Source organism: Thalassophryne amazonica, chromosome 20 (assembly GCF_902500255.1).
Source record: "Thalassophryne amazonica chromosome 20, fThaAma1.1, whole genome shotgun sequence".
Taxonomy (NCBI): domain Eukaryota; kingdom Metazoa; phylum Chordata; class Actinopteri; order Batrachoidiformes; family Batrachoididae; genus Thalassophryne; species Thalassophryne amazonica.
The window spans coordinates 17,895,482-17,920,353 of NC_047122.1; the positions used below are offsets into that span (position 1 = coordinate 17,895,482).

General features: G+C 42.2%; 1 protein-coding gene across 1 annotated transcript in view; it reads right to left on the reverse strand.

Moving 5' to 3' along the window:
* Nucleotides 1–22,712, reverse strand: part of LOC117502476 (nectin-2-like) — a 371,199-nt gene extending 348,487 nt beyond the window's left edge. Inside the window, exon 1 of the mRNA XM_034161531.1 lies at nt 22,598–22,712. The gene's annotated coding sequence lies outside the window, so the exon portion shown is untranslated. The remainder of the gene's footprint in view (nt 1–22,597) is intronic.
* Between the last annotated feature and the right edge of the window lie 2,160 nt (nt 22,713–24,872).

Sequence of the window (24,872 nt, forward strand, 5' to 3'; positions counted from 1 at the left end):
ATATTTAGCTAGAATTAACAGAATAATGATAGAATTCCTGCCCGATGGGCTGCACAGGCTGGTGTTGAGATTGAACTGATGACCTTTTGGTAAGGAGAGCTTTTCTCTTGACACCCGCTTGCCCTGTCAGCCCGAACACAGATCTCATATTTTCTCCGTGCTGGTTTCCTGCTGTTCAACCTGAAGGACATAAAGGTGCGTTCACTGTACGGTTTATTCCACAAGTCCAAATGTGATCAACAAACTGTTATTCATATGTCATCAGACTCTTTGATAATTTTAGGCACTGCATATTGCGGCAGTTTCAAATACTTTTAATTGGTCTTACATCTTACTCTAGAATATTTCTAGTTTATAAATCTTGGGCATTAAACGCCCTGGTCATACTGGGAACAGGAAGAGGAAATTTAAACCGCATGGGCAAATAGAACAGGGGAGAACATCATTATACATAAATTATAACATCACAGCGAAAGGGAAAAGTATTTCAAAAATGACCATTACATAGCAAGCTAAATACTAACCAAATTAGAGTTCAAGTTCACCAATGGATACACCCAAAAATACACCACACACCGTGCTAGTTAACAGCATGTATTTTACATTATGGTAGAAATATATCAGCCCTGAGGTTAATTGGTGATGGTGCTTATTGTTGGATTCTGGTGCATGAAGCAGATGAGAGTCCATGACTCCCATGGACAGGATACCTGCCTGACTCAGGTTACTAACCTAGCCAAGGCCAGTTCCAGTGTTCATTTTGACAGCATACCGTATTTTCCCAAGTATAAGTTGCACCTCTTAAAAACATGAGGAGGGCCTTGCATTGCTCTGAGGGGATCACATTTTTTTAGGTTAGAAATGTAAAGTACAGCCCTGCACTGGACTATTTTCTTTGTTCCGCAGCCACTCCTGCCTGGCCTGCTCTTGCTGAATTTTGGACCATAACCCCCAGCAACCGCAATGTGTGTATTACCCTCTCGACCGTTCTCATGATGTGCATGTTCAGTCTTGCCCACACCTGTGAAACTCTGATAATTTATGCCTGCACAATAATAGAGATGCAGTGATTTTGTGTCTTCTCCCGTCCCAAGATTCATGGGGTTGTTTCTTTCGTTTTCCTGGCCTGTATGTCGTTTGATGCACTGATCAGGAAAAGCACTCCTATTCATGTTTTCATTTAGTTTAAAGACAGTTTCATATTCTATTTGTCATATGTGTGTGCCATATATGGGCATGCAGTAAAGTGAGACTGTCGCGTTGCTGCGGTAACTCCCTCTGTGGCTGCGTCTGTCTCTGTATGTGTACCTGATGACTACTAGGCTATAGCCTAATAATTATTCCATAGTTTATTTATCAATAGTATTATGAAATATCTACTTTGGAAATATATATAAATTGTAATCATGGTCGCCTGTGATTTTTTTATTTTATTTTTTTGTGCTTGGCAGGTGACTGGTTTGTTCATCCAGGGTCATCCCAAGTGTCTCTGAGGGTGGGCAAGGCTCCCGAAGGCCCGCGCATGATGCCGGGTATGCATCCAATTCATCAACACCATCTCAAAAGTAACCAGGTGAAACGTGGGTGTGTTCTTGGCCTTCTCCAGCTGCAGGGGCCTTCAACCCTGAGGCACCTACATGCTGGATCAAGCACATAATGCAAGACCACTGGCTGGAAAATACCCTTTCACACATCCACAACTGGAAAAGTGGTTGCCCAGAGTTGTGGTAAGAAGTCGGTTGTTTTCACCATCCTTTATTAGAGAAATGAGGACCTCAGAAGAGCCTTAATGTCTTCTAGGTTATCTTATCTGTTGGAACTGTGAAGACCAGAGGCCACAATTGCTTACTGGAGTGCGACAATTTACCACTTTTCTTTCTCTATCCTTAGAGTTCTTCAGCTTGTGGTTTTCCCAGTATGCATTTCAGCAACCCTTGTAGACAGAGCACTAAGCTGCATTCAGCTTAGTTTACACACATTAAAACAGTGAGGAAGCATGTTTGAAAAAATACGGGAACAAGCATTTTAAAAATGTATCAAAGTGACAAGCGTCCACTGCTCGCTAGAGCCAAATTATACATTCAGTGTTATTTTACGACTGCTTTTACGTTTTAATTTTATCCCGCTGGCAGATGCTTTCACCCACATTAACATACAAGTGAGATGGATTAAAAGCTAAAAGAGGAGCAGATCAGGACAGAACACTGAGAATACTGTAAGTGCCATCAATGGGCTTACTGAACATTAAGTGCCAGGATGTTGTACAACTGCACCTTTTAAAATCCCAAATTAATCACAAAAAAGCCACTTTTGTTAAAAAAAAAAAGTCATTACGTGCCTGTTTCATGCTGAAAGTCTACCAGTGAAAGAAAATGGTGAGATAAATTATACCATCTGTTACCACAGAAATTGTCAAATGCATAATTTTACAAGCTTCAGTTGACAGGGTTGGACTTGAGGTCAGACCTACTTTGCAATGGGTTTTGGGACTGACTTGCTGATTTGTCAGGAATGGAAGACACAAATATGTGAAGTGTTTGATGAAATCTTGGAAAGGTAAGTTGTGATGGGCCTTTCACATTGAATCCATCAGATGCATCAAAAATTGGTCAAAAAAAGCATTATTTTTCAATGAGACGCGTTGCGTTTTAGATGCGTCAGATGCATCGTGTCAAAAGCCGAGCTAAACCGATGCATCTGACGGGAGCGCGCATTGCCGCTCGTCAGCAGGCTGACGGAAAAGTCAAAGTTCAATCCAATCCAACTTCCGACTTGCTGAGCTGTGACGTACCTTTGCATTGTCCAATAGGAACGACGCGTAGGGCCAAAACACGGAAGACGGGTGGCAGAAACCACTGATTTCTACAAATGGACGGTGCAGAACCACTGATCTGTGCAAATCATACGTGTCACAGGACTCCTCATTTATGGAGCAGTTTTCTGAAGAAAAATCCTTCGAAATGTTTTTTGTTGTGTTTACCCTCATTATTTCTGATTACTGTTAAAAAAAGTTTAGAACACTTGTAATTAAAATAGCTAATAAATCAATAAATGGTTCTTTAGAACCCTTTTGTCTGTAAAATAAAACCACCTGTTATTTCAGATTATTTCATTTCTTGTTTAACATAAGGAACCTCGGACATTTATTTTTAGACAAAATAACATGGAATTTGTACATTTTTTTTAAAGTCTGGTAGATTATTTATATCTCATTTAACCAGAAAACAGACACTGTAAATAAATACTAATGATTATTATAAATGCAACAGGAAATAATTTAACAATGACTGTAGTGTGATTGTAAAGTAGGATTTCTGTGACATAAACCTCATTATGATTTTTTTAATATATATATAGTCATTTCAACTTGTAATTGTTGGGAAAGTGTAGGAACACGGACCCACAACAGGGGGCGCAAATGAACGGACAATGGAGAAAGTCAAATCACAAAGTTTTATTGTTGTGAACTCACACAACAAACACAACAGATTACAAATACAGCAGTAACCGAATTCCAAAGGTGACGTGTGGGCAGGCTCGACGATAGGAGACGTCTGTCCGAGTCGAACCAGAACCACCCGATTTCCTCTGCCACCGAACCCCGGGGATACTGGAGCCGCCAAGTCCCGAACCCCAGGTGGCCACTGCCTCCGCTCGTCGGATCCGGTACTGCTGGCAAGGAACAGAAACAGTCAGGTGTGGGTGCGGCTGCACCCAGCAACACACAGGGTGGAAACACCACCTCTACCTCTTCTCAAAAACAACACTGAAGGATTGGAAGGTGAGTACTTATCTAGTCACGTCCAACACTGTCTTCAGCTGACCTTAAGCACAAGCAAAAAGTATTAACTCTTAGAATAGAGTAACTGGCTGAGTTCGTTACCTCCTTGGTAGAACGATATCTCGGCAATGAGGTAGAGATGCCGTCCTGCTGATATACCTCCCTGTTGATGGATATCAGCTGTCTCGTCTCAGGTGATGGGTGACAGCTGTCACCCTGGCTGCTCCTGTGAGGCGGCAGCGCCCTCTGGTGCCTGGAGCCCGCACTCCAGACAGGGCGCCCTCTGGTGGTGGTGGGCCAGCAGTACCTCCTCTTCAGCGGCCCACACAACAGTAATTTTGCCAAAATATGTAATTGCCTTTAATGTTGCTATCAGGACAGAGTCATTTCTAAAATATGAATTTGAGCACAATAAGTGGAGAACTTCTACCTGTGCAAATGTCTTTTGACTTTGATTTCGTGGACATTTTTAATGATGTGTTCATTTATTGTTAAAATATAAAATGAAACAGCTTTTTAAAAAAATAATAAAATAGTTGCTGTTCAAAGAGCCTTTTATTTAGAAGTAGGTGATGTTCTGCTGGATTCTTGGGACCAGATGAAGGTCTCTTCTGCAGCTTTGAACTCTGGTGGTGTTGCTGAAAAGCAGAAATGTTTTCTTTCGACTGGACTTCGTGGTGTTCAGCTCATCAATGGAAGTTTGGTTGTCTGCACAGCAAATGTTCCTGATTGGGACAAATAAAAATATTTCTTTAAATATAAAGAAACACTAAACAGTTTATATATAAAAAAGGGGAAAAAACGGGAAAAAAAAACGATCGAAAAAACGCCCGAAAAAATAAGTTATTTAAAGTTGAGCTTTTGTGGTGTCTGAAAAAAGCTGTAGCTTTATTTGGTAAAAAATAAAAAGACTGAACCATTTAGAAATTAAAGTGTTCACTCAACTGTGCTAAAAGGCTACGCTAACGTTAGCCGATCATTAAACCTTCAAAGCAGTTCAGTAAACATCACATTTTATTTTTACATTATTCTCACCTCGATAAAGCTGCAGAACTAAACGCCGTTGGTCAAACTGGGACTTCACATATATCCAAAAAGTGGGAGATTTCGGACTGAGTGGGTTTGCTCCATCACCCTGGCTGCCTGCCTTGGTCTGCCCACTGATGATGCCTGAAGGCCCGCTTCTCTGTGCAGGTCGGCCCGCTGTCGCGGTTCAACCGATATCCCACCAAGTCGTCGGTCCTCCCTCGGTCGGCGGTCACTCAGAGGGAGTGAAAAAAAAGCTTCTCCCAGCAGGGTGATGGGAGAATCGTTCTACTGCTGTTTTTTAAAGTTTTTTTGTGGTTCAGGCGACGCAAATTCAAGATGGCAATCACTGAACTTTTTCAGATTGTGGAAACAGCCAGAGTGTGACGTGGCAATCTCCGCCCCCCACTTTTTTTTTTTTTGCCGCTTCCAAAGCGACGCATCTGACGTCATGCGTCGGATCCGTCGGATGCGTTTTCCGATGGATCCGACGCATTCCCATGCGTTGACGGATTGGCCTGACGGATTCAGTGTGAAAGGCCCATTAGTCTTTGTTTTTGCTGCACTTTGTGTTACTTTTGGAGCATTCTCTGGAAACTGGTTTTATTGTCTAGAAAGACTTTCAGTAACTTGACTAAGGTGTTTCCAACAACAAACAGGCCAGGTCAACAAACAACCAAATGGCAGACCAGGTTCAACACACCAGATGACTCCCAACCAAAATATAATCCAGGTAGAGAATAGCCCAGGCTGTTTTATGTGCAATGGTTCCCAATTCTGGTCCTCATCCAAGAGCATACCAATACCCATCTGAGCCAGTCAGCTTTTACCAGACCAAGGGAAGATGAAAAATGTGTGTGTTGGAGGGTCCCTGAGGACCATGGTTTGGATCCACTACCCTAGGGTATATTTTGGGCTAGAAAGTAGAAACAGTCTCCCCTAAATAATACCACAAGTTATAGTTTGGGATATAAAACAAGCTAGCCCATTTTGAGAGTGGTCAAGAGGTTAAGGCAGTGGACTTGTGACCAGAAGATCCTCAGGTCAAATCCTGACCTGAAAATCACTCAAGGCCCTTGATCAAGGTCCTTAAATGCCAAGTTGCTCACTGTGTGCAGTTGAGCGCCGCATGTGTGTATGTATGAATGCCTATTTGCTTTAACCCTGGGGACAGCCCGGTCTAGGGGCCCATTACACCTGTGCCTGAAAAACAGTGGGAACCAGATTGAGACGGGGATACTTGATGTTTTGGAGGAACTAAACATTTTTTGCTTCCAGGTAGATCACACACTGAAAGATGACATACTCCTGCTCTGAAGGTATTTTGCATACACTCCAAGGCAGACTTCATGTTGCACATTAGCATTAATATATAAGAAACCTATAATCCACAAAGCGTAGACAATTCACAAAAGACATACTATATTTTCCAGAGTATACATCGTTTTACTAGTTTGGGAGATCCTGCAACTTGCACTCCGGTGCGGCTTTCTCCACTGAAAATCTGACATTTGTTAGTGATAATAATGACTACTGATGTTGGACTTTCCCAGGAATCAAATCCTAAACAGTACACAAAAAGGTGCTTGCTATACTCTGGTGTGACTTGTATTCTGATGTGACTTATATTTGGACAGCAACAATGAAATGGTCTTTATTTATCACATTTTGGACAAAAAAAGAAGGCTCAACCTTGGGTTTACACAAAATAATCAAAGCAAACCCCATTTCTGAAATTACAATATACAGCACTTAGGACTGACAAATGGGATAGTAACATTTACCCATCATGCAAATGGAATGTGAGCAGTGAAGTTAATTATCTGTCCACAGCAACGTTCAGGTCCGGCTTCCAGACACCAACTGGAAAAGGGATTGTAAGTCCTCTGCTGATGTCAGTATTTGGGGAAATGTGATCTGTTCTGAAACCCAAAAGGTTGTTGAGGTTGATCCCAGAGTGTTAAAGTGTCCTTGACACTCTGCTCCACCCCCAAATAAGAGAAATAAAGAAAAAGGAGACAGAAATGCCCATTTCGTTCTCTGACACTGACCAAGCCATCACCGTAGAAACTTTAAACGTGTCTCCACTGTTGAGTGGAAGGTCGTCCTGCAGGGAGACAGATAGAGGAAACAGACTGAAGTCGCAGCCCCCCCCGGCACCAGGTGATGGGTGAGGTATAAACCTCCCACACCTCAAATCTTTCACCCCCACGTGGTGTGCACGTGTATGTGTTTGTGCATCCCGGTGGGTCTGAGTGTGCGATAAGCTGTAGCACAGATACTCCCCTCAGCTCTTATCTCCCCAACAGACGTAACCCGCGTGGCCGCTGCTACAGCAGTCACACCCGGGAGGGCAGCAGTTCAGACGTTCATTTCCACGCAGATTAACAGGAACTTCTGCAGGATTTTATTTCCCTTCCATCTGTGTTTTAACACCACTCTGCTACTCTACACATGAGTTTCTTTCTAGTTCATTAAGGAGAAGAGACGGTTTAATTGTTGTTGTTGTTTTTAAAGTTCAACAAGTGTCACACCACAACTGAAGGTAGAGTTTTCCTGTAAATTTCATGTAACAACTAACCAACGTGTGACTCGTGATCATAATACAACCTTCACATTGCATGACTACTCCCTAATATTCCTTGAAGAAAACAACTAAATATGCTTCCAAGTCACATAAATCAGTTTACTGGATTACATTTTATGAGAAAAATTGCATGTGTGTAATCTGAATACTTTTAAACAACAAGCAGCAGTGCCCTTTGTTATAGGCTTTGACAGAAAACAGTCAAACCGGCTCATTATTAATGATGAGCATCTTCAAAATAACACAAATTATCATCTGGCTGCGACACTACACACTTTCTGATTGGCTGATTAACAGTCAGATATTTTCCCGTATCAGAGCAGTTACCATGACAATCGGGTCCGCAAACATGTATTTTCATTACAAACCAGGAAACTATTAGAAAAAACCAAGTCTGACATGAATATACTCCATAAATATCTACACAGCATCAGAAAAAACACATAGATTGAAAGCGTACCAGCTAACGACGGGACCATCTGTTAGCAAGTTCTTCATTCACCCTATTGAGGTTTTAAATTGCACAAAATCTCGCAAAACTTCGGAGCGGTCACGTCGCTGGGAGATGTCAGCAACATGAGAACTGCACTGAGACGCTCTGATCAGACTTGCACGTTAACCGCTGCACACGGACAACACCATTAACATCGCAACATAAAACTCTTTGTATATTGTGCCTAAAACTCTTATATATATTCTTTGGGTTTATAGACGTTGTTATTGCGTTTGTTTTATGTAAACATGCCAGAAGCTCTGGTTGTTTCTCTGCTATTTTCAATGGGAGTTGCTGTGAGTCGCAATCTTCCCGTTTATGTCGTTTTGGGGGGAAAGTGAAGTTTGCTCTTTAACGTCCTGATTATTGTCCTTAACAACACTGTTCTCTTTGATCCAAAGTAATATATATATAAAATATCTGAAATTCGGTTTGCCTTTATTAAATTCCACGCAGATTAAACGTAGCAGACACAGATTATTTGGAATACGAGGTCTCTTAGATAATAAACTGACCCTTTTATTTTTTTTTTAACTATATGGATTTGAATGTCGTGAAATTACACCAATCATGCTTGAACCCTTGTGCGCATTGCGTGAGTTTTTCACGCGTGTCGGTGACGTCATTTCCCTGTGGGCAGGCCTTGAGTGAGATGTGGTCCTGCCCTCTCGGCTGATTCCTTTGTTTCACATGCTGCTCGAGACGGCGTGTGTTGCTTTAATCAAAAATTTTTCTGGACCTGTGAGGAATATCCGAGTGGACACTATTCGAGAAATTAAGGTGGTTTTCGGTGAAAAGTTTAACGGCTGATGAGAGATTAGGGGGTGTTTCTGTCGGTGTAAGGACTTCCCACGGAGCGGGACGTCCTGCAGCGCTTCCAGGCGCCGTCGTTGGCCTGTTTCGAGCTGGAAAACATCCTAATTTAAGGCTTAATTCACCCAGGACGTCGTGGGAGAACAGAGAAGATTCAGAAGAGGCCGGCATGAGGACTTTATGCGGACATTCCACTGTTTAAGGACATTTTTAATGAAAGACGTGCGCAGCAAATTCGCCGAGTCGTTTCCGTGACGACTCGGCAAATCTGTGTGCTCCGCGACAGGAAAAACACCTCCGTGTTGAAAACCATTTGTAAAATTCAGGCAGCTTTTGACGGCTTTCAACAAGTGAGTAACTGAGAAATTGTTTAACAGCTTGGGCATGTTCCAACTTGCCCGTTAAGGTTTCCAACAGAGGTGTTTTTCCTGTCGCGACCCCCTGCGGTCGGGTCCGGCCCGACATGCGACTCTGCCCGCATGTTCTTTCATTACAAAATGTCCGTTAACAATGGAATGTCCGAATAAACACCTCATGCCGACTTCTTCTGAAAGTTCTCTGTTCTCTGACGACTTACTGGGTCAACATAGCCTGAAATGTGGAAGTTTTCAACTTGAAACGGCGAGACGCTGCCACCTCGAAGTGCAGATCGCCGTCAGGTGCCGTGGGCCGTCCTTACGGCGACACTACCAGACCAAAATCTCTCATCAGCCGTTAAAATTTTTACCGAAAACCAGCTGAATTTATCGAATGGTGTCCACTCAGTTGTGCCTTACAGTTTTGAAAAAATTTTGATCAAACAAAGCAGCAGTCTCTGAGCCATTCCTAAACAATGAAAAAAACGACGAGAGGGTGGGCGACTCCTCACTCAAAGACTGCCCACAGGTGAATGACGTAACCGACAGGCGTGAAAAAACTCACGCATGCCACGAGGGTTCAATCATGTCTGATGTAATCACACATGATTCAAATCCATATGGTTTTTGAAAAAAATATAAGGTTGGATACTTTTCTAATAGACCTCGTATTTGTTTTAGCAAGTTTTCAGGGTCTCATGCATGCAGCCTTTTATTAACGTGATGAAAAGCATAAAAATGTACATTTTGATAGTATAATGTTAATTTGCAATTGTCATCATGTGCATTCTCTATATTCTTTAGACCGCAGCAACTTTCTGGAGCACAAAGGATTATGGGATATCTCAACAGGGCAAATGGAGAAGAAAGCGAACAAGCTCAAAACCGTCAGCAGCATATTTGGGCGATGCTGTACGTTTGTGTGTTTATATATATATATATATATATATATATATTTTCCCTTTAGCCCCTTTTATGCCGGGCCTGCGTAGAGTTGCATTGTGCTGCGTAGGAATGACTGCATATGTTGGGTGTGGGGAGGGGAGGCCCTTTGGCCCATCTCTTCTTCTTCTATGGTTCTGACCCACCTCGTCGTCTTCTGTGATTTTGAAGCTTCACTGTCACCAGAGTCCAGCGGTATCAATACAATAGCAATGCAGGTATGTACTGATAAAAAAAATCTAAATTTCGTCTTACGGTAGTGTACAGTTGCGGCGGCATGGTGTACAGTAGCACAGTGTTACGTAGACTTGAACACTGTAAAGGAGTGTACAAGTTGCATAGATTTGCGTAGACCACTGGACACAGTGTATTAAACATGTTAATTTTTTGTGTCCATTTCGTGGACCCCTTTACGTCCCTCAGTGTATTGCCACGTAGGGCTGCATAACCTCGGCATAGTCGGAACGCCGCATTACGCAACTCTACAATGGCCCGGTGTGAAAGGGGCTTTTCAAAGGACATAAAATAATGCGGATGTAGGGACAGAGGCCAAATGTAAATGTTGGTCTTGTTACTCTTCCAGCTACATTTTTGCTGTCCAAACAAATAATGTCACCAGCACAGGAAACAATACTGCCCTCTACTGTTTGAGTAAACTGGCACTTGTCTAAACTCCAAAGAAATTCAGAAGGCTGAAAAAAAAAGACACATTTTGTAAAGTTATTTTTTTTATTCTCACTGTCTGACTTTGTAACTTGGCATCTGCACTTGTCACAGCCCAAATTATTCATGAAGCATTTCTGACACACTCCGACTCTTTCTGCCTGAGCTGTTTCACACCCCCAACATCCAATTTAACCTCAATAAACACAAAAAGAAACCAGACACCGCCGAGATGCTATTTCCTCATGACTTATGAACGGCGTTATCGTTTTCAGCACATCATACATTGATTAGCGTGTTTTTAAATAACTGCACAAAAACACAATATGCTGCATCGTGATAGGAAAATAAATATCACAGCAAAACTAATTTAATCAAATTCATTCCAACATACCAGTTTGTCAGACTCATGCATATTTATTTATTTATTTATTTAAATGAGAAAATTATTCTTGGTTGGACATATGGCCGGCTGTATAAAACTATTAATACTCAAATACAATAGAGGAGCCACACCTCCCACATTTACAGCCGGAGAGGATGCTTTTCATTTTTCCAGACTTCAGCTTAATCACACACTGCAGATTTGTGGCCCAGAGTCCAAACTGCAGGAAACTAAATCAGCTCCGTCAAGATGGAGAGATTAGATGGGATCAGGCGGCTCGTCCAAACACAAAGCCACTCCAGTCTCTGTAATGCATCACATATACAGGAAGTCAGCAGAGCTGAGGGGATCCTGTACTTAGTCCGGATTGATGTGTTTGCCTGTGTGGAGGCTTCAACTGGTTAAACACAACGTATCATCTTTCAACTCATGAAAATATTCTTTATAACTCCATTCATAAACATTCACTATTTGTATATTGTATAGTAGCTAAATAGATCCGTGTCCGTTGAGGCCCTCAAGTTTCACTGCCACCCATGGGACAGTGCACCCGACCCCAGGGGTCCCCCTGTGGGTGGTGAGCCCACAGGATGAAGATGGAAAGTCCACATAGCCTTTTCGGGCTGTGCCCAGCTGGGCTCCGTGGAAAGCCTGTCCACCATGGCGCTTGCTGACGGTCCCCCTGTCCGGGCCTGGCTCCAGACGGGGGCCCCGGGCTTCCTCCGGGCCGGTCAATGTTTCCGCTTCCTTGTGAACCATTCTTGCCTGGCCCCTCGCCTGGGTCTCACCACTGCTTTCTGCAGATGGTGGTGGTCCTGTTGGCTTCATCGGACTGTGACCTTCAGCACTCACTGGGTTGGTTCACAGCCGAGTGTGAAGCAGCTGGGATGAGGATCAGCACCTCTAAATCTGTTGCCATGGTTCTCAGCAGGAAACCGATGGATTGCCTACTCTGGGTAGGGAATGAGGTCTTGCCCAAGTGAAGGATTTCAAGTACGTCGGGGTCTTGTTCACAAGTGAGGGGACAATGGAGAGTGAGACTGGCAAGAGAATCAGCACAGGGGTGGTATTGCATTCTCTCTGCCATACTGTTGTGACGAAAAGGGACCTGAGCCAAAAGGTGAAGCTCTCAATCTACTGGTCAGTTTTCATTCCTGCTCTCACCTATGGTCATGAGGGTTGGGTCATAAACAAAGGAACGAGACTGTGGGTACAAGCGGCTGAAATGGATTTCCTCAGGATGGTGGGTGGTGTCTCCTTTAGAGATAAGGTGAGAAGCTCGGTCATCCATGGAGCAAAGCCGCTGCCCCTTTGCATTGAAAGGAGACAGCTGGAGTGGCTCGGGCATCTGGTAAGGATGCCCCCTGGGTGCCCCCTAGGGAGGTGTTCCAGGCACATCCAGCTGGGAGGAGACCCCCGTAGAAGACCCAGGACTAGGTGGAGAGATTATGTCTCCACACTGACGTGGGAATGCCTATTTCTGCATCTTTCTCCCATCCATTTCACTCTAATACGTGGCTCCAGTAGTCTCCATGATGTGAGGAACATAAATCCAGCAGTTCGTGGAGACATCTTTAGCAGCTGTTGAAACACTGTCAGACAAAGAATTGGACAAGTTTTTGTGGTGGCTTTTCACTGGGTTCAAGAAAGCAGATACACCGCTAAAAGCTCTGCAAGGCTCTTGCAGTGCTCAGCGGTATGTCTTCCTCCTGGTAGTGTACTGTGGGGTCCCACTGCCCTCACATTCCTGCTCCAAGAAGAAACGTCTCTCTAATTTTCAGGAAAATATAAATAAGATAAGATAATCCTTTAATAGTCTCACAGCAGGGAAATTTACGATGCGACAGCAGCATAGGGACAGTCACAGAACAACAGTGCAAGTATCCAAAAAAGGCAAAAGAAAACAATTACCAAATACGGAAGTCAAGTTCTGTATGGAACAACAGTATATACAGTCAAACAGATTACACTATATCAAAGCAGAAGGAATGTTCCATAATATTTCATAAAATCTACTTAGGTGTCATATAAAACAAATAATGAATGTTTTCCATTCATGTAACGGAAAGAATATTTTCATTAGTCAAGGCATCAGTGTTTCTCAACATTTATTATTTGTATACTACTCTATAATTGTCTTTGTAATCATTCTGTTTTATTTCTTTAATCCAGTTAGCCGGAAGTGTCAGTCTGTGAAACGGTGTATGCCAGCATTTTCCCTCATTGTTCTATCATCAGATTATTTAGTGCACAGAGGTGCCTGACTCGGTTTGTCAGCTTGCTCATATGTAAAACCCTCAGCATATATGTAAATTTGTGTGAGCATGTGTCTCTCCAGTGGACAGCTATCTCACTTTCTACAGGCAATCCAGGCAAAGCTTCACCACGGGTCCCCTCAGATGTGACTGAGTATTTCTGCACAGCAGCAACAGCCATCAGCCCAGAGCCAGCTGGACGCTCCATGAAAGAGCTGGATATATGGAGGGATGGATGGAGTGATGAGTGAAGGGGTAGAGAGGACAGAGTGGGTCACAGCTGCCATCCAGCTCCAGTTTTTCAGTGACTTTACTGCCTTTATTCTGCTGCAGTTATCACTGTTTGTTCCACTCTCCATCTTTCCACCATCAGTTTTCTCTTTGTTCAGACCTTCAGCAGCCCAGTTTTTTTCCGCCTCTTTCTATTTCTCATTACAGTGTGCTGAGCAGATGCAACTGGTGCTGTGGCAACCAGACAAGCCATGCATAGCTGCCATCATGTGCATGATGAGAATGTGTACATGTGTGTGTGTGTGTGTGTGTGTGTGTGTGTGTGTGTGTGGTAGCGCTGTAGACATTTCACTCTAGTCAGCATAATACTTAAAGGAAAAATGTGGAGCTGCCTTCCAGCAGCCTTTTACTACTGACAGATCAGGATACATGTTGGACTTCATGCCTCTAAGTGTGCAAAATGCCTCAAACCGCCAAGCCAGCACTTCCACCTCCAACCCTTCTACATCACCATCATCATCATCATCAGGGTGTGAACACTCTCAATGGAGGAACCCCTCTTGAATTTCTTCCAGTGCCATGTATCTCCAGCCAGTCCTGCCCACGTGGGTCCCAGTTGGCAAACTAGCCAACCCTTCTGTACTTTGGGTCAAATTATACTTACAGAACTCACAGTAATTTTAGCTGGAAAAAATGTGTAATATCTAATCTGTCCATCCATCTAGTCAATCACTGCATTTACTATATTTCTGTAGAAAATCTCTCTCTCTCTCTCTCTCTCTGACCCCATTCACTGTGTACCTAGGTCAACCATCTTCCTTGTATTCTTTTTGTTTTGCAGTTACATTTATACAAAATCTTCTGCTGGCTTGTGAGGAGGTACAGGGCATCCATGTCACAGCATTATGTTACAGCTTTATTCCAAAATGGATGGAATTATTTTTTTCCTTGAACGTCTACACACAATACCCCATAACGACATATGATTATTTTTATTTACATATATATATATATATATATATATAAAGAAATCACATGCACATAAAGTATTCATAGGCTTTGCCATGAAGCTCAAAACTGAGCTCAGCTGCATCCTGTTTCCACTCATCACCCATGAGATGTTTCTATAGCTTAACTGAAGTCCACCTGGGGTAAATTCAGGTTGATTGGAGATGGTTTGGAAAGACACACACCTGTCTACATATAATGTCCCACATTGACAGTGCATGTCAGAGCCACCAACCAACATGAAGTCAAAAGAATTGTCTGTAGACCTCTGAGACAGGATTGTCTCAGGCACAAATCTGGGGAAGTGTACAGAATCATTTCTGCTGCTTTGAAGATCCCATGAGCACAGTGGCCTCTATCATCTACAAATGTATTCAGACCTGATCTGACTGAACGCGCCCCATCCAGTCTGATGGAGCTTGAGAGGTGCTGCAAAGAGGAATGGGGCAAAACTGCCCAAAAATAGGTGCACCAAGCTTGTGGCATCATATTCAAGAAGACTTGGGGCTGTAATTGCTGCCACAGGTGTAGCAACAGAGTATTGAGGAAAAAGTGTGAAAACCTGTATACATGTGATTTCTTTCACATTTTCAAAAATTTTAAAAAGGAAAAAAAAACTTTTTCATGTTGTTATTATGGGGTGTTGTGAGTAGATCTTGATGGGAAAAAATGAAGTTAAATGGACTGCATTTTATATATTGCACTTTCCTTCTGCATCAGACCCCCAAGTGATTTACAATGTGCCTCACATTTCACACCATTCACACAAACACACTCACACACACCGACGTCATGGTGGCTGGCTATGCAAGGCTCACTACACACCAGGACTTTGCCCAAGGGCCCTTAGTGATTTTCCGGTCAGGCTGGGGTTTGAACCAAGGATCCTCTGATCTCAAGCCCACTAGACCATCACCTCCCCACTTACTTTCCAAATTTACTCCATTTTGGAATAAGAGTGAAGTGCTGTGAATACTTTCTGGATGCACGGTATGACTTTGGAATTTGAATTTAAAAATTTTAAATTTTACAGATGAAAATCACAAAGCAAATATATATATATATATATGGTGCGTTTCTGTCACTGACCACTAAACCTGCTAATAATCTATCATAATCTACTTCTCCGCTGTTATTTACATTTAAGACGTGAAAACTTGTGCTTATGTAGATTTGATTTCTGAAGTCAGATTTATCATACCTGTTGATCGTTTCTCCCTATAAGGCTGCGAATGGAGTTATGTTAAATCTGACTTCATTAATCAAATCTACGCATCTGAACTGACCTAAGCACAAGTTTTCACGTCTTGTAAATGTAAATAACGGCAGAGAAGTCAGCCAGAGAATCGACAGTGATTACAAGCGCAGAGCATGCATTTTCCACTAACAGCTGCAGCGCTTCAACCTTTCAAGATAGCGGAGACGTGATCCGCTCAGGGGCAGGCTCGACCCGATCTAGTATATCTGTGCTCGTACTCACCACAAACATGCCTCTAACATCCTCATCTGCCCTCGTAGTAACCTGTACACAAACTGCCCCACACTGTTTTTGCTAAATTTTGAACTTCTTGAAAGTAGCGCCACGCTCAGAGATGAGCCTTGTTAACTGAATATTCTGCCTCTAAGAGCAAATATTCTCCCATGTTTGTTGAATAACTGGACTTGTACCAAAAAAAAAAAAAAACATGCTACGTGGCTCATTATTCATCCTTTTTTATTTGGTGGGACTGAGGCATTACATTTTTTACTTTGATTCTTTGGCATGGTGGAAATTGGGAGGGAAGGTGATGCATGACGGTTGCTTGATGCCAGAAGAAAAGCCCAACAGCACGCCGCTTTCATCTGCAGTTAACTGAACGGAGCGCTCTTAACGACTCTCAGCAGGGATATTAGTGGGGTGTGTTGGGCCCGCGTACACAAAGTGCCGGGGTATTAACTGTTACATTATTGAGAGCTGAGGCCTTTTGTGCCTGACAGTTTAGATCTCATGCTGAGAGACTGGAAGTGGCGTCTTTCACTGCAGTTAGCAGCATGTGGTTTAGTGGTTATCTTTTATTCAGGGAATGCAGATGCAGAGGTGGCACTGGGAACACTCCGATCCAGAACATAGTGTCTTGTAGGTTTTACTTGAAGTCGTTGTGATAAGGTAATAAGACTCCAGACTCTTCGAAACACATCGACCCATCTATGAATAACCTGAAGAAAAGAGCATTTTGATAGAACAAAATTGTGCTCTTCTGAAAAACCTTAAGGACTTAACTCTGGCTGCTGACTTTGGCAAAGACTCACACACCAGCTGCTCGGGGAAATAATTACCATAATCAACAACTATGCTAAAAAAATGTCAAATGGCATCCTTTGTCTCTGCATTTGACATCGGGAGACACCTGCAAAGAGCTTCTGGAGTCAGGAGGTCACTGGACAGCGGTGTTAATGTTGATATCTCTGTCTGAGAGTGAAGGTCCTGGTCTTTAGAGGACCTCATGCTTCCTGTCTTAATGTATGGTTGTAGGACTTTGACAATAACTTGTGACCTAAGGTGACGACTGGATGTCTTTGGTACCAGGTATCTTCAGAGGATTCTTTGAGTACAGCTGGAATGACTTTGTGTCAAACAAATGGTTACTTATAGACTCCGGTGAGGACTATCAGTTGCACTGTGAGGGAGCACCAGATTATGACGTGGTGCGTTTCGCTCCACGAATCCGGGGCTGGAGAAAACCAAGGACACGCTCACATTCACCTGGCTGCAGCAGATTGATGGTTACTTTGGGGGGGGGGGGGGGGGGGGGGGAGGGGGGGTGAAGGTGTAGTGTGCCTTAAATGAGAGAGTGGCGTCAACTCAGAACATGGTACCATTTTGGTTCAAACTGTGCTGAACTACTGAATGAACCCTGTTTTCAACATTTTTTAAAAACCATTTAACCACATACAGAAACACATCCAGGTACAGGTGCTATCAAAATAATATGAAAATAGTTAAGCTATCAAATTTACATAAATTTACACATGATGATTTATTTAATTCTTTTAAAGCCTGATTTATGCAGCTGCACAGCTGTAATTCTGTGCGTGACAGTTTTAAAGCTCTCCTTCTCTGGATTATACTTTATTCTGGACTAATTTGACCCTCAACAAGCTTTTCTTTCTACAATCATCACCTCCAATTCAAAGATAAGATGAACAATTTCCTCTTTTATTGACTTTGTGCTGTAAATGTGTGGACTTTTCTGATTCATTTGTAATCAGCGTGCACTGTTAAAACTATTAAAATATAAAAGAGTGAAAGGAGAAAAGTGTCAAATCACAGCCTTTTGTGTCTGACTTAACAGGTGCACATCCAGGCTGCAGGTGCCAGTCTGAGCACGGTGTGAAAAAATTTTAGTTTCACTTTACTCAAATCAGCGAGTGTCAGAGCGCTGAACTTTAATTTGTACCTCTGTTACTGTGCACGTCCAGACTGCTTGTGGCTTTTAATGGAAATACACTGCAATCAGTCGGGACATTTTATCCTATGCGAATGAAAAATCCGTTATACAAAATCCATTATACAAAATCCGTTATATACAGTGTTTATAACATGGAAAACAACACAAAAACCTTGGGATTTTTTTGTCCAATGACTGTGAATATCTGGTTTATATGATGACAATTTAGGTGAGTTTTACTGTACATGGGACTGAACAATAAATTTACCTTCAAAACTTTGATGATGAAGTCGGCTTCCATCCTACACAGCTGACTTTATTTTCCCAAGTTTTTCTTCTGTTCAGATCTGAAGCGAATCTGTACATCTTGAAGCCCTTGTTGTGTCTATTTGTGCCTCCAAATGCACAACAACCTGGCATTTTCAGCAAAAAAATAAATAAAATAGTTGGATATCTATTCAGATACATCAACAGTGAGTGTTATTTTGAACCCAAGCTGGCAACATGAGTCATGTGACCATTTTTTTTTTTTAACTTGTCATGTCGCCACTCTCTCAATTAAGGCACACTATGAAGGTGGCAGGTGGGCCAGTTGTCAACCCCAGTGGTTGCCAATCAGGATATAGAACAGCTCCATGGAAAAGTAGAGTTGGACACGCACCAAATGCACTGTGTACTATATGTCACAAGCTAGGTCCTGTTATATTTGGACAAGATTTTCTCTTCACTTATTTTAATCTTTTATTCACTCACTCACTCACCCATTCATCTTCAACCGCTTATCCAGGATTGGGCCGCAAGGGCAACAGCTCTACGGGGAACCCCAGACTTCCCTTTCTTTTTTACTGTTATCTAAAAAATAACACATGAATAAAAATCAAGGTGACCCAATACCAGGTCAATCCATAAGACTGGTGCGTTATCAAAATTAAACTGACAAAGGCTCTTTTTACAGCAGTGTTGAAGTATGGTGCCACCTACAGGCAGAGAGATGAAACTGCCATGTTAAAGTGCGGTCAAACACAAAACACCAGACACAGAAGAAGAATCCCAGCTGGAACCTGATCTCAGGTATTTGTACAGATAATACATGTGTGTGTGTGTGTGTACATGCTTGACTCATCAAAGAGTTGTGTGTGTGCTTAGAGTACACACAGTAAGTATATGTACTTTAGTAATGTGTGTACTGGCAGAGATCTGACATGCTAGTAAAGGACTTATGAGTTTGTGTGAGCTGGAAGGGGAAGCAGTTCCCTCCTCGGTACTCTGACTCAGTACCGGCGCTTTGCTTTCCGCGAGAACGGCGGCAGCTTAGCCGCTTCTGAACCTCCACACATGGCTGCCAACACACGTCGCGCGACTACAAAGCATCTTTGTTCTCACAAGAGACAATTCAAATCTCCAGCTCGGATTTCCCACGGATTTTCTAAATGTAGCTTTCGCTCTTTGCAGATAAGTGGAAGGTGTTTTTTGTGAACCTGAACATGGTGATTATCAGCGTTAATTCCCGAAACAAACAAATAAATCAAGCCCTGCAGGAAGGAGGAGGAAGCACTTTGACCGGTGTGGAGGGAAATGCGCACGGAGCTGCAGAAAGGTAGAGGCGTGTTCTGTGCTTCACATGTGTGTGTGTGTGTGTGTGTGTGGTTTGTGTCAGATCAATGTCTGAAACAGTCAAGAGGGTTAAGAAAAATAAAAAAGAAAAGAAACCCAACCCTCGCACCGGACACCGCGGAGGCAGCATCCGAATTATCGCACAAGCAAACGTCACAAGTCAAGCTCCATGTGCATGTAGACAGAACCATGGCGGCTTTATCAGACGAAGGGCGGGAAGGTGAAAGAGGAAAGAAAAAGCACTGAGGCTCATGATGTCAGCTAGTGGAAAAAAACAGCAGGTGCAAAAAGAAGAAAAAAGGTGGAAAAAAAAGGAGAACAGAGGAAAAACAAAACTGCAAACTGGCTCACACCAACCTGAACCCGGTCAAAGAATTCAGAAACCCTCTGACAAACCCAGCACCCCCACCCCTCCCACCCCACAGGACCAAAATGCACAAACAAGGGCCTCCCCTCAAACCCATGAAGCACAGCTCACTTTACATTTCTGTCCAGTGGATCTACAGTTCAGCGGCGGCAGTGTGGCAACGCAGACTCGGGTTTCCAGATGCCTGTTTTGATCTGAAGTCAGAAACATTTGGGGTTGGCCCTTGTCCTACAATTTGGCCCTGCTGTGGGGAAAGTCTCAACTGAAAGACTCTGCAGTGAAACAGACCAACAAGGAGGCAAAGAACGAAGAAGAAAAAAAAACAAAGGAAAAGAAATCTAATTTAAAGAATGGGAGAGAACAGCATCCCAGCAGCTCCCAGATCAGCACTGATCCCAGCGTGCGTCCAAACCAGATTTGGATTCTGCTGTGTGCATTGTTAAACTGGCATGTGCATGTGTGTGTATGCACACGCATTCAGCTGTGCGTGTGCAGAGATGATGTATGGAGTCACATCAGGTGACACAGTGTGCATTCCGAAGCTTTTATCCCATCATTCCTCGCTCCTCGGGCGACCTGGAAACTACAGCGACTGCGCTCCGAGGACGGAGGCTTCTTTTCGGATGGTATTTTAAACTCGCTTGTGATTGGACATTTCAGTGTCATGCCATATACTGAAGCTGCGTCATCACAACCCAGTTTTGCCAGCTCAGGTGGGATGTGAACCTGCGGTTTAGATTTGATCTGATTTTGGTTTCACATTAGTGAACTGAACGGCTGATTGACAGCGGCTCTATTACACAACGTTCATCCTCCTGTGCCTCATCAAGATTCATCTTTTCATGTTAATTTCTGGTTTAACCTTCATCACGGGTCACAGCGGGAGACTTTATTCACAGCATCTCTACTCGTCTCAACCTGTGTGTTATTTACTGCTTCAGCTGATAGAAGATCAGGCCTGGAATCAGAAACTCTCATTACAAAACAGATTAAAACTCCCCAAAGTTATATTGTTAAGAAACAAACAAACTCTCTTTCAACAGATGTTTGAGAGCAAGTTAAATATTGATCATCTTTCTTTCATTTCTTTATTACAAGCCATTTCTCACCTTTATCTACTTTATGACATCACAAAGACGTGTTTGGATAGAAGTCAGAATTCTGCGGTTTTGAGCTGGATGCGGACTTTATCATACTATTTATATGGCAGTCGTATTCATATTTTGCAGCATATTAGCAGGTTTAAATTCACTAAGTGATGTGTAATTGTTTTTGTTAGTTTTTTTTACTTTCACTTTTGATACCCTATGTGCTTCTTACCCTGTGTGCTGCTATACAATGCTGCCTGAACCTCAATTTCCCTGAGGGAGTCTTCCCAAGGGATTAAAAAAGTTTTATCTAATCTAATCACTCCAAACAATAGCTGCACAAAATATAATTACTTTTTATATAAAATATAATTTGTTTTTATGCTCAAATGCGCATTATATTGTTTAATGCAATTTTATATTCTTTAAAAACTAATCAGCAATGATTTGATTGAATATTTATAAACAGTAAAATCTAACACCATAAAAATCCAGCTTGGCTTTTGATGGAAACAGCCATCGATACATTTTTAGCAGAAATGCATTATCATATTAATGATATATTCTTAGGTAATAGGCTAAAGTGTGTATCTTTTGTTAATAGTCAACAGAAGAAACATTCTGATTGACTGAAGATTATCAGCAAATGTCAATTATTACATGACAGCTAATATACTCTTTATAGAAAACATTTCACTCATGAATAACACAACTGAGTAACACGTTCAATATAATTAATAAATATCATGCCTAAAACCATTGATATGATTGTGTATTTAAATAATATAACTGTCCATTTGCTTTTTAATTGAACATTATCATTAGGGGCAGCCAAAAAGCCTATGGATGGTTAATATACAGCTAATATGTTGTCGAAAAAAAAACATCATTACCTGTACATCTACATAATTGTTATTATTCATGTTATCATCATCATCATTATCATCCGACCCTGGTGGTCGGTGGGGGTGTGGCAGGAAAAGCTGGGAATCTGCAGGGGGTGAAAATCGACTGATTTGTAAGCGAAGGTGGTGCACTGTGATCGGACACAAAGTGCAGATTTTACCCTGAGGTGTTCCTGCAGGAATGCAAAATGTAAGACCACGGATTGTGAATATGTGCAACACGTAAGACAAATTGTGAAGAAAGTCACGTTTTGCGAGCTGTGCATTCACATTTTGCGAGATATTTTTTCAGTATTCACCTTTTGCAATTCACAGTTTGTGGATAATTCACAGTTCACATTCCAGAATTCTGTTTTTAAACGTGAACACTGACACACGTTCTGCTGCATTGGGAAGACGTCAGATTACACCCAGGATAAAAGAAGTCTAATATGCCGAATACATCTTTCCTTAGCTCCTCTCCTTATATTGTTTTCTTGGTTCCTAAGTCAGAGTGACTAAGAGAAAAGCAAAACACATGAGACTTGGAACGTGGCTTCTACAAATAGCTTTGGAATGCACCTGCGATGTGAGTGTGTTCAGGCCATGAACGCCTGCTGTTTTGGAAAACCGTGTCCGTATACACATGTGATGTCATCGCCCGTACGAGACTCACCGATGACGACGGTGGTAATCTGGTGCTTGCTGGTGCCAATCTTGTTCTTGGCCTCACAGACGAAGGTGGTGTTGACGGCATCGTCCACCTTCCTCACCAGCAGTTTGTTGCCCTCCACCACCACGGTGTCGGGTAAGGAGCCAGACGACCTAGAGGAGAGGAGACAGAAAGAAGGGATCAGTGAGGGAGGGAAAGAGGAATAAACAGATGGCAATAATGTGAGGAAAATCACAGACGTGAAGCATTTTACTCCGTCTTTTGGTTTACCATTCATCAACAAAACAACAAGACACAAAACCATCTGTGCATCTGGACAGGACGCGAATCAAATACACTCACTGAGAAACTATCATTAAACGAAAATAAAACTCTGCATGCCGCCTCATGACGGCAGCAATAATTGCAAACGTTGTGAAGGCATGGCGGATATGTGGGCGGAGTCCTTACGTGGTCCAGGTGACTGAGGTGGGGGCCGGATTGGCGCTGGCCTCGCAGGTGAGGGAGGCGTCCAAACGGCCGACGTACCAGTTTCTGTCGTAGCCCTCTATGGACACGGAGGGGGGGTCTGAAGGAGGTGAGAGAAAATGTCAGGAGGTCAGCGAGTCGTTTACTCTGACAATCAGGTGTCACCTGCTCACAAGAACGGCAGATACCAAACACGCTGTCAGCGGCACGATGCATGACAGAATGATAGCCATCAATCACTCATCAACGCACACGGAGACGCAGCCGATGATTGACAGGAAAATGGCAAACTGTCATTATGAAGAGGTGTCGAAAAGTCAACCAGGAGGATAAAAAAACAATGGCGAGTGAGTCAGTGAGTTAAAGAGCAAAGTGAAGATGACAGAAGAGGAATATGTGTCAAAGCAGCAACACAACATTAAGTTTATGTGTCCTGACCAACAAATCCAGAGGTTAGGAAACATAACGCTCATTCCCCAAAACAAACACACACCTCACACGTACACGTGCACTTATACATTATCCAGTGAAACTGCTTCACATGAGGACACGCTTTGTGATGATTTAAAGTAAAAGTCCTTCCACACATCCAAATAGGGCTACAATTAAAACTTCTTTGAGTAATTAGTGATCATTTTTATTAAAAACTCTCTTGAATGTTTCCTAAATCCTAGATTCATTCCATGGTTAACTGTCAATAAGTAAAAATGATAACTTCTAATAATTTTACAAAATAAACTCAAGCATATTCTTTAAAAAATTAAATAAATGAATAAATAAAAACAAAACAAAAAGATCATTATCAAAAAAAACTGCCAAAAATTTAAAAGCATCATGAGAAGCATCATCATTTTTGTATTCCTGAGACAAATAATAAAAATAATAATTTATGTATTTTATCATGGAATCTAAGACTGATGGAACTGTTTCAGACTTTATTCATCACATAAGTGAAGATTTTTTCATTGTTGTTGTAATTAGCAAAGCTGTTTTTTTTTTACAAGATTTTGGCATGAATTATGTGTCATCACAATCAACGCATTTGTCACCAGAGTCTCGTGATGGAGGACGCACAGACTGTAATCAGGGGTGCTCAAGTTCGGTCCTCGAGAGCTACCTTCCTGATACTCTTAGTTTCTCCCTGCTCCAACACACTGAATCCAATGAAAAACTCGTTAGCAGACTTTAATGAGCCTTTCATTGGAACAATATTTGAGGGAAATGGTGATACTGTGTATGTGGAAGAAGTCTTAGATCTTTGAGTTCATCTCATACAAAATGAGCAAAACCAAAGTGTTAACTTCAAGATTTCTTAACCCAGGCTCTGTTATTAGATGCTGTTGGGGGTCATCTTTTCAGTCCAGACAAAAATTGTTTTAATTGGTGCAATATTTATTTAGAATGCAAACACCACTGCAGCAAGCAGAAGCTAACTGGCTAATTAATGTTTTTTCTATGGTGTAGGAACACTGTTGTCAACACTGAAAAAGGCAAAAATGCCATTACAAGTGTATGGTTGCATAGACAGTTTTCTACATGGAGCTAAATGTGCACATATTTACCTCATAATATCTAAATAAAGTAACTTAAAATGATTAATTTTACACTTCACTGCTTACCTTAGTCTAGTCATCGGCAGTTGACGTGTTCAGATTATGCATGTTGTAAAAAGCAAAGTGGAGTCAGACACAACTAGCACTTGCACAGTGTGCTTTAAACAGTGCTGCAAATAAATTATGAAGATAGGGCCCCCTCAAGCCTTGTGACTGTTGCGCTATCTGGAAAAAAATAAACATTAAAGCTACATGTG